This window comes from Callorhinchus milii, unplaced genomic scaffold (genome assembly GCF_018977255.1).
Source record: "Callorhinchus milii isolate IMCB2004 unplaced genomic scaffold, IMCB_Cmil_1.0 Scaffold32, whole genome shotgun sequence".
In the NCBI taxonomy this organism is placed as follows: domain Eukaryota; kingdom Metazoa; phylum Chordata; class Chondrichthyes; order Chimaeriformes; family Callorhinchidae; genus Callorhinchus; species Callorhinchus milii.
The window spans coordinates 2,473,416-2,483,297 of record NW_024704773.1 but is presented as its reverse complement, the minus strand read 5'-3'; the positions used below and the strand labels follow the sequence as shown (position 1 = coordinate 2,483,297).

At 46.0% G+C, this 9,882-nt stretch overlaps 1 non-coding gene across 1 annotated transcript; it reads left to right on the top strand.

The window, feature by feature from the left end:
- Positions 1-6,473: 6,473 nt before the first annotated feature.
- On the top strand, positions 6,474-6,545 carry trnaa-ugc. The gene has a single exon. It is a non-coding gene; the product is annotated as a tRNA-Ala (tRNA).
- The last annotated feature ends 3,337 nt before the right edge of the window (positions 6,546-9,882 follow it).

Sequence of the window (9,882 nt, the reverse complement as noted above, 5' to 3'; positions counted from 1 at the left end):
TTAGGATATTAGTTAGTAGCAGGCACAGCAGCTGATTTTCCCTCCCTAACCCAGATGCTCGGAGACAGAGTGTTTCAATGCAGCTATATAACACATCAACACACCAAACAAGATCTAACTTGGTGCAGATTTAGGCCAGCAACTTTCAAAGATGGAAAGGATAGAAAAGATCCCCCAATGGGGGAAAAAAATCCCACTCTCACCTGAGTGACATCCAGATGAGTAGGCTGACAATACAATTCAGATATCTCGCTATATCTCACTGTTGGTTATATTATATCGCATATTATACAAAATACTGTATATAAAATGTGCTCATATTTAATTCTAATGCAGAATACAAATCACTGTATAAAATTACCTGACTGAAAACTTTAAATCCCATCAGATGTTTCCAAGGAAAAAAGAATATTGGGGTGAAAAATGCAGTGTTTCATCACAGATTTGTTGTGATAATTAACCCCATCCCATTTTAACATCTAGTGACGATACAATTAAGAACATGAAAAAAAATCATCCCAAGTGTGTAAGAAGTATAAGAACAAAAACAACAAGATTATATTTGTATAGCGCCTTTCACGTTGGGAGGACGTCCCAAGGCATTGGACAAAGTACAGCATTTCAGACCCGAGCTGGGGTCAGGGGGGAGTAGGGAGGGGAGGGGAAGGGGAGTGACCAATGGCATGGTCGAAGAGGAGGGTCTTGAGGTGGGACTTGAAGGAAGCTAAAGAGGGGGCGAGGTGGAGTGATTGGGGGATGGAATTCCAGAGGTTGGGGGCTGAGTGGCTGAAGGCTCTCCCACCAATGGTGGGGCGGGTGGGTTGGGGGATGTGGAGCAGGCCAGAGCCGGCTGAGCGAAGGGAGCGGGTGGGTTGGTAGGGAGTTAGGAGGTCGCAGAGGTAGGATGGGGCGAGGCCGTGGAGGGCTTTGGGAGCGGAGGTCGGAGAGCGCGAGGCGGAGCCGAGGCCCAGCTGTGTATAAAAGCACAGCCAGATGAGGAGCCACTCAATCGGGAGCGGAGGTAGGAGAGCGCGGGGCGAGGTAAGTGACGCGGCGGCGTGATTCACAAGGTGACGTCAACGTGACGTCATAGTTAATTTTTTTTTAACATTTTTTTAAAAAAAAACACAACAACAACAATGGCCTGGCCCCTGGCACTGCCATCCCGGCCATGACCTGGGAGGCGAAACCTGAGGGTCTCTGTGTGCGTATTTTGGCTGCCGCCCCGACCCGAGCCACCCCTCCACTCTAAATGTCTCTCCTCCCACCCCCCTCTATACACTACTCCCCCTCTGTCCTTCTCTCTCAACGCCCTCCCCGCCTTCTCTCTCTCCTCGACCCCATCACCACTTCCCTCTGCTCCAGCCTGGGCATCCTCCGCCGGGCCCATCGTGACTCCCGGCACTGGCTGTCCCAGAGCAGCAACAGCACGTGTCCCATCATTCACTCCCTCCGCTCAAACCGCCTCCTTAAGGCAAACCCAACTCCCCCTTCCTTCATACGTACCGTCCCCAACTCTCCACTCACATCACTCTCCACAACCTTCTCTCCTGTACACCCCAAAATCCTCTCCGCACCACTCTCTCCTCCCTCCCTCCCCTCCAGCAAACCCACCCACATTTCCCTCCAAAATGTCCGTTCTCTCTCAAATAAAGCCCTCACCATCCATGACCTCATCCTGGATGAGCACCTTGACATTCTTGGGCTCACTGAAACCTGGCTCTCCCCCATTGACCCATACCCCTAGTGGAAGCCTCCCCTCCAGGCTACACCTTCCACCACACCCCTCGTCCAAACCAACGTGGTTGCGGGGTGGCCTTCATTTCCAAAGTCTCCCTTGGTCTTACCCCCTACTCCTCTGGCTGCTTTCCCTCCTTTGAGCACCTCACCCTCTTCCACCCCTCTCTCTCCCTTTGAAAATCCTCCTTGTCTACCAACCCCCTAAGCCCCCCAGCTCTTTCCACCCAGACATCTCTACTCTCCTCGTTTCCCTGTCCCTATGCTCCGAGCGCCTACTCATAATGGGCGATTTCAACCTCAACCTAAACTCCCCCTGCACCACCTGCCGATTTCACTGCCCTCCTCTCCTCCCTAAACCTCACCCTTCATATAAATTCACCAACCCACAACCGTGGTCATGCACTTGACCTCGTTATCACCCACGGCCTTGACATTTCCAACCTCAGCATAGTGGACAAGGTCATCTCGGACCACTTTTTCATCTCCTTCTCCTCTCACATCCCTCTCTCCTCCACCAAGCCCTCAACCATCCTCTACCACCCCTGGAAACGGCTAACCCCTGAGACCCTCACAAAGGCCCTCTCATCATCAAACATCCTATCCCTCTAGCCATCCACCCGTGGAGATCCTGAAGCAACCGTCCAGCTGCTCCATGATCGCCTCTCCTCCACCTTCAACTCCCTCATCCCCCTGAAACCCAAGACCATCTCCAAACCCACCTGATCGCCCTGGTACAGCAACCATCTCCACCGCCAAAAAACCCAAACCCATCTGCTCGAGTGCAGATGGCGGAAAATTGCCCTGACAGTTCACCGCCAACTGTGGCTCGAGCATCTCCACAGCTACCGCCGTTCTTTGACACGTACAAAAACGGCCTTTTACTCCAACATCATCTTGGAGGCTAAACCCTAAAATCCTTTTTTCCACCACCCACTACCTCCTCCGTGCGCCCCCTCAGGCCTCCTCAATCTTCATATCAAATGCCAAGTGCGAGGAGGTCATGGACTTCTTTTCATCTAAAATTCACAACATCCGCCAGGCAGCCTCATCCACCTGCCTCTTGTCACCCACCACCATACCCTCTCTGTCCCCCTCACCTTCCTCATCATCTGCTCCTACCACCACCCCCATTCTACATTCCTTCCTCCCCATCTCTCCCTCCTCCATCTCACCCACCATCACCTCCATGAAACCCACCACCTGCTGCCTCGACCCCCTCCCCACCAACTTACTGGTCACATAGCTCCCCCTCCTCTGCCCACGACTGGCTGACATCATCAACCAGTCCCTCTCCTCCAGATCAGTCCCTGCCTCCCTCAAAACTGCTGTCATCACCCCCCTCCTGAAAAAACCCTCCCTAGATCCCTCAAACCCCAGCCATTACCGCCCTATTTCTAACCTGCCCTTCCTCTCAAAAGTTTTAGAATGCATTGTTGCCAACCAACCGCGCACACCTCTCCTCCCATCCCTCTTCGAACCCCTCCAGTCCAGTTTCCGCCCTGCCCACAGTATAGAGACCTGCGCATGTGAAAGTTACAAACAACATCCTCTCCATCTGTGACCAGGGCTTTCTCTGCCTCCTTCTCTTCCTGGACCTCTCTGCTGCATTCGACACAGTCGAACATGCCATCCTCCTCCACCTCCTTTCCTCCGTCATCCACCTCAGTGGGCCTGCACTCGCCTGGTTCGAGTCCTACCTCACAAACTGCCAGCGGTACATCTGCACAAACAGCTTTTCCTCCCGCTCTCACCCGGTTACCTGCGGGGTACCCCAAGGATCCATCCTTGGCCCCCTCCTCTTTCTGATATACATGCTCCCTCTTGGGGATGTCATCCACAGACATGGTGTACATTCCCACATGTATGCAGATGATACCCAACTCTATATTTCCACCTCTCTTTGCGACCCCCAGTCCCCTGATGTTCTGTCAGCCTGCCTGTCATATCTCAAGGGCTGGATGAGCGCAAATTTCCTTCAGCTGAACATTGACAAGACAGAAGCCATACTCTTTGGCCCTCGTCAATGTCTAAAATCTCATGGCTCTCACCTCCTCCACCTACCCGACCTCCCCATAAAACTCTCCAAACCCGTACGCAACCTAGGCGTCAGGTTCGACCCCCAATTATCCTTCTTCCCCTACATCCAGTCCCTCAACAGCACCGCTTTCTTCCACCTCCAATGTATCGCCCGTCTCCGCCAATACCTCTCCCCAAAAGCCGCTGAAACCCTGGTCCATGCCTTTGTCACCTCTCGGCTGGACTACTCTAACGCCCTCCTCGCCAGTGTCCCATACACCACCATCCACACAATCCAAATCATTGAAAACTCTGCCGCCCGCATTCTCACCTGCACGAAACTCCGCTCCCCAATCACCCCAGTCCTGCACTAGCTCCGTATCCCAGAGAGGATCGATTTCAAGATCCTCACCCTTGTATTCAAGTCCCTGCACTCCTCTGCACCCCCCTACCTCTCTGACCTCCTCTCTCCTCAAAACAGTAGCCGTTGCCTTCGTTCTTCCGGGTCTGGCCTCCTCCTCGTTCTCCGAGTCTTCCGCTCCACCCTCGGCAGCCGTGCCTTCAGCCACTATGCCCCGAGGCTCTGGAACTGCCCTCCTCACTCCCTTTGTCTCACTCCCTCCCTTTCCATTTTCAGGTCTCTGCTGAAGACTTTTCTTTTCAACTGTGCCTTTGGTCACCTTCCTCCCCTTCCCCCTGGCTCAGTCCCGGAATCCATTACTGTAAAGTGCTCTGAGACGCTGTCCGGCATGGACGGCGCTATATAAATCCAAGTTGTTGTTGTTGTTGTATGTGATGACCAATTCAGATCCTCACATACAAATATAATATAAATATAAATATAGAAATATAAGGCACAATTCAGCAAAAGTGAGTAGTGTCTAGGTTTCTGCAAGCAGCACTGTACACGGTAGGGCCCTAAGAAATCAACTGTTGATTACACATCGCCTGATACTTTTGCCAGGGTTATGTCACATTCATTCTTGTCTCAGCGTAACTATGAAACATGTCAACACGTCAGCAACCCACAGCCCAGTGACAGCCCAGCACCAACAGAGAAGTCTTGCTACAATGATGGCCATCTGGTCTCGCTTCAGGCCCAACCGTTCTGCCAATATTGGGGATGGGGTGGGGGCAGGGAGGGAGGAAAGAGGGTTAAAATGTTTTGTACTGCAATTTTCAGTAATGGGATAATTCTGAGATCACATGTTGCATTTTTCTCCTCACAGAGTGAACACACAGCTCTGTATTGTTGTCCTGAAGCTGATGGCCCTCCAGTTCAAATGAGATGACTGAGTTGTGAGAGCCTCCTGTTCTTCACCCTCCACTAGCACACCCAGTGCCCGACAATAAATCACACAACAAGCAGTGCTTGTATCTTTCATGGCCCCAACTGAATGTTTCATGGTCTCTGCCTTGGAACGCACTTTTGTCCATGTAATCACCTTCACTTATCCATTCTTTGCTGTGCATTGTAACTTTTCCCCATGCAGCGTATGAGTGTGATATACTTATGGAATGCAATTCATTATGGAGCTTGTTTAAGCTCTGGCAATCTGCCTGCACCCCTAGTTCTTTAGCTCTCACGTCACTGTGCTGTAAGCTCCTCTAACATTTTCCTGAAGTTTTCCTCCACAATCCTGACCAGTAGCACAGAATTAAAGATATTTACATCTTATGGCATGTATTATCTCAATAGTTAGTTGTGTTGTTTTGAAAACTGTTAAATATTTAAAACTATAACATTTATGGTGTGTTTCATCCCAAATCCTGAGCTCTTGAAAATCCAATGGTATTTAGTTTCCAAGTAAAGTGTGCAGAAACATCTAGATGTTGAAAACATTTTTCAAACAAATTATTGTAGTGAATGTAGTTTGGAAATAATGTTACACATTGTCAAAATGTCTCAAAGCCGCAGGATACACTGTAAAACATAGTGTTTTACATAGCAGGCCAAACTGCAACCAATATGCGCACAGCAATGTCCTATAAACAACCATGAAGCGAATAATGAGCTTTATCTAGAGCATTATTGGCCAACGACACCAGGAGAAACTCTCTTTTCTTTTCAAATAGTATCGTCACAGGATGTTAAAATGGGATGGGGGTAATTAACACAACAAATCTGTTACGAAACACTGCATTTTTTACTCCAATATTTTTTTCCCCATTGGAAACATCTAATAGATTTTAAAGTTTATAGTCGGGTAATTTTATACAGTGATTTGTGTTCTAGCCTTCATCTGAACAGATAGAAGAGACCTCAGTTTAGCATCTGATCCTAAGAACAGCATCTTCTCCCTCAGCACTTGTATTGGTGAGTCAGTCTTAAGGAGTTCAAAGTTCCAATGTAAGGTTTGAACTCAAAACCTTCTGACTTAGGTGAGAGCTATCAACTGAGCTAGGATGACACCTCAGCCATGGTTTTATACTGTACTGATGTACTGATTCAATGCTTCAAATGTAACTAAGCATACTAAGATGAAATTGCTTTCTTGATTTTAATATTTTCCATATTTGTCAGCTCCATTATTTCAGGGATGAATCATACACATTCAGAAATATACAGTATGATCTTTCTATGTGTCTATTTGTGGGAAAATTAGTTTTTNGATGAACATCAAATAAAACATTTCAATTTAAAATTTAATATGAATCTAAAGGAAACAAAGTAAGTGCATTTAGTCCACACCTACTGCCACTCTCAGGGATAGTGGAGTCCTGTAGCTCAGTGGTTAGAGCACTCGCTTTGCAAGCGAGAGACCTGGGTTCGATTCCCGGCAGGGTGAAACCTTGGGCAAGTTTCCTTTCTCCACATGCCTGATAATAAAAGTCCCTCAAAAAACAATAATAAATTGGTCATTTCAATCCACAACTGTTTGTGGGACACTGCTGTGCGGAATTAGCTGCTGCATTTTGCCCACAAATATACAGTCAATTCACTTTACAGTCTATTTTGTGAAGCGCTTTGAGACGTCTAGAAGCTGTGAAAAGCGCTATATCAAAAGCAAAGATTATTTTATTATTATAGTTTCTGAGGCAATGGGTTAAATTGCAGCTGGTAGAAGTCAGACATTTAGCAATGCACTGTGAGGAAGTCTCCCTGGTTTACATTCTTTCACATGTCTACATAAACTCACCACTTCAAACCTTTCTGATCTTCTGCAGGATAAAATTAACCTTGCGTTTCTGGCATGGAAAATAGTCTGTTCAGTGCTTGATGTCTTTTTTTGATCCAGACTTCCAGGGGAGGAATCAAGAAGAAATATGCTTTATTCATCTGAGTGGCAATGTGACCCACTGTAAGGCTAGTGCCTCAAGGAAGCTTTAGAACCCAGCAGATTAGTTATTTACTGAATTTCTTACATTGGCAGTTAAAAAAAATCATGTACTTTTGCCAACAAGAGTGATCTCTCTCTCATCTGTTAAAAACCTCAAGATGACAATATCTTCCTGGCAATGATCTAACCAAATTTAAACTGTCTGGAATAAGAATATATGTTACATTCACCAATAGGTCTAATTCTGGCCTAGTGAGCACTTTCACCCTTTTGTGTTGGACTGAAATAAATAGAAGTTGTTTCTTAATTAAAAACTGCTGCCAGACTCTTCAGTTCCAATGCTTAATAACACTTGAACTGCATGGAATTCTGAACACCTCTGCCACATCACCTGGGCTTTATTGTGTTGTTAACAAATGTAAGAACACTGTTTTAATAATACATTTTGCAGAGTCTAATTTGCAATGTGCGCATAAAAGATGCGAAGTGCTAATTTGAGCCTCTGTGGCAGGTTTGAGAGGTCAGATGGGGTCAATGATTTCTGAAAGCTACTGGAATTCTGGAAGCCACTAAAGTGAAAGGTTTAGATCAAAACAGATGAGAGGGAAGAGGTGGTGTTTCTTCTTTGATTTGTACTAGAGCAGCTTTTCAGAATCATATTTAGCATGTCTTATAAATACCATGAATTAAACCTCCTACGTTGAACCTGTTGCATTAATGTTCGGAATATTATGTGGCTTGTCAGTGCTGAGGAATTGGAACATTTTCGCATTTTCATCCTCCTGGTGTTAGAATCAAACAGCGAGCAGTTCCAAACCAGCTATGTCACAGGGGGTCACATAAGGTAAATTAAACCCATTCTAGGAATATCGCCCTCTACAGCACTAACAGGAGATTTCCAATTCCAAAGCCTTGGGAGTGAGTGACGAGTATTGAGCTATGGGCTTCATTGTGAAGTGACTGACTGTTCAGTGCTTTGGAATGTCCTCCCGACGTGAAAGGCACTCTATAAATGTAATTTTGTTGTTGTTGTTGAATTTATAATCACAAAAAAAAGTGGATGGAGACTACCAAATGAACTGCACTCATCACCATGAGAGCTGCTATCAGAGAGGAGCCTTTCCATTCAAAGACTCAGCCATAGGTGAAAGAGCAGTGTCTAAATCTACAATATTAGCTTGGAGTTTAACTGTTTATAATCAATAAACATACTGATCTTATTTTGGGTTGAAAAATGCCAATTAAAACTGGTGATATAATGATATTATACCACAAATTGTAGGACAAACCTAGTCTATGATTATCAAATGGCTGCTGATATAATCATAAATAATTCTTACATTTGGTACAGCACCTTTCATATCAGGAGGACGTAGCAAAGTGCTTCAGAGGATACACTGAAACCTTCAGCGCAATGGTTTGGCCTGAAGACAGCCCAAAGCACCCAACCATTACACTGAAAGCAGATGTCCATCAGATAGCTGACAAGGAAATTCTGCAGTTTGGGCCAACAGCTTACCTGGAGACCAAGTTTGTGAACACACGTTACATCCAGCATTTGGAATCCACCTTGATTGTTTTGCAGAGTAACAAGGTGATATGTTTGGCAACAGAATATCAAAATTGAGTCCATCCAGGTGGATCTACAGTATTCCAGGCCACTGTTGATGACAGCACAGCCAGACTGGCTCATCGGCAGGACTTGGAAGGACAAAGCAGTCACTGGGGTAGAGAGTCATCCCACTCAGCTCCTGTCAATCCTGCAAGCCAATACCTAATGGGAAGGGTGGTCTTTGATGGACAAGCAGCAGGAAAGCTTTCCAGGCAGGAGCCCCCTGGGATCTCCAAGCCTTGGCTCTTGCCAACCTGGGCCTAATACTTTCCAGAATTCGGTAAGCAGGATGCATTTCTCAAGGGAGAGAGTGTGAATTCCATTCTAACAAATATCTCTGGAATTTCCATTTGTAGGTAGGATGCATGGAGTTCTCAGTTTGGTTTGGATACTCTTAAGCCTGGTGTTGGGTTTACCCGTGTGTCAGACACCCAGTTGACCAAAAAAAAGCCCAAATGCAACTCTCTGATCTCAATTATGCCAATGGAACATTCTTCCTTATGTTCTCTGTGTGGTTCCAAAACCCCACATGGAGGCTGGATTCCAAGTTTTTGTGCAAACTAGTGTATTGGGACTTTCACTTCTAGATTTTACCAACTGAGTCAGAAATTTCCAGCGCTGTGTGAGCAATGCCCCCTGCCTCATCCACATAAGGATAAGAATGTTCTCCAACTGCAATCACATTCTTGCCCAAGATTGCGTCAGTGTTTCACAAAATCGAAATGGCTGGTTTAACCAGCACCATATAGGTCAGAAAGAGAGAGACAGTATTGCTCTGCAATGTGGACCCCCAGAGGGCCATTAACTGCGCTCTGTGTAGGACTCTGGAACTTTGCCTTTTACTGAGACTAAACACTGAGGTTTTCCGGGATCAAAAAAATGGATGATGGAAAGTTTTGCTCTTTGTTATTGGCAAGCTTTTTATCCACACATATATATATATATAAACATTGATGGCACTGAATGATGATATGGTTGCAGTGTAAATTCCATTCAGCTGATCAGGCAACTACTGTTGACAATGATTTGGATCCTCATGAAAATAATAATAATAGTCCTTGCATTTGATATAGCGACTACAATGTCAAAAATGTCTTAAAGTGCTTCATGGTAAATTGTTGTGAAATGTAGTGATTGTGTATCTGTAGGAGAATGTGGCATCCAATTTGTGTACAGCAATATCCCACAGACAGCTATGAAACAGCTGAAGGAATGTTAACCAGAACATTGGAA